Here is a 268-nt window from a genome sequence, read left to right as displayed (position 1 = left end):
GTTCTCCGTGATTTGTGTCTGGATTATTCGTTCGTCTGTTTTATTTTTCTTTCCCTTCCAAGATTTATTGATTTTTATTGTCCGTTATCCTGTCTCTTCTTTTACACCCAATTTGCTGTTTATATGTTAGAGTATTTATTCCCTTTCGCCTTTTCTCTCTCCTCAGTCGTTGGTTTGCCATTCATAAAGTCTTATTGTTCGTCACCCACTCCCGTTTTCCGTTGCAAGTGTCAAGTGTCGCGTGTCAGTCGTAAAACCTGTTTTTTTC

At 38.8% G+C, this 268-nt stretch overlaps 1 protein-coding gene across 1 annotated transcript in view; it reads left to right on the top strand.

The window, feature by feature from the left end:
- LOC119586002 (phosphatidate phosphatase LPIN3-like) overlaps positions 1-268 on the top strand; it is a gene marked incomplete in the record, with an annotated part of 33,755 nt that overhangs the window by 449 nt on the left and 33,038 nt on the right.

The sequence above is a fragment of the Penaeus monodon genome, chromosome 20 (genome assembly GCF_015228065.2).
Source record: "Penaeus monodon isolate SGIC_2016 chromosome 20, NSTDA_Pmon_1, whole genome shotgun sequence".
Classification (NCBI taxonomy): domain Eukaryota; kingdom Metazoa; phylum Arthropoda; class Malacostraca; order Decapoda; family Penaeidae; genus Penaeus; species Penaeus monodon.
This window is presented reverse-complemented; position numbering and strand designations above follow the sequence as displayed.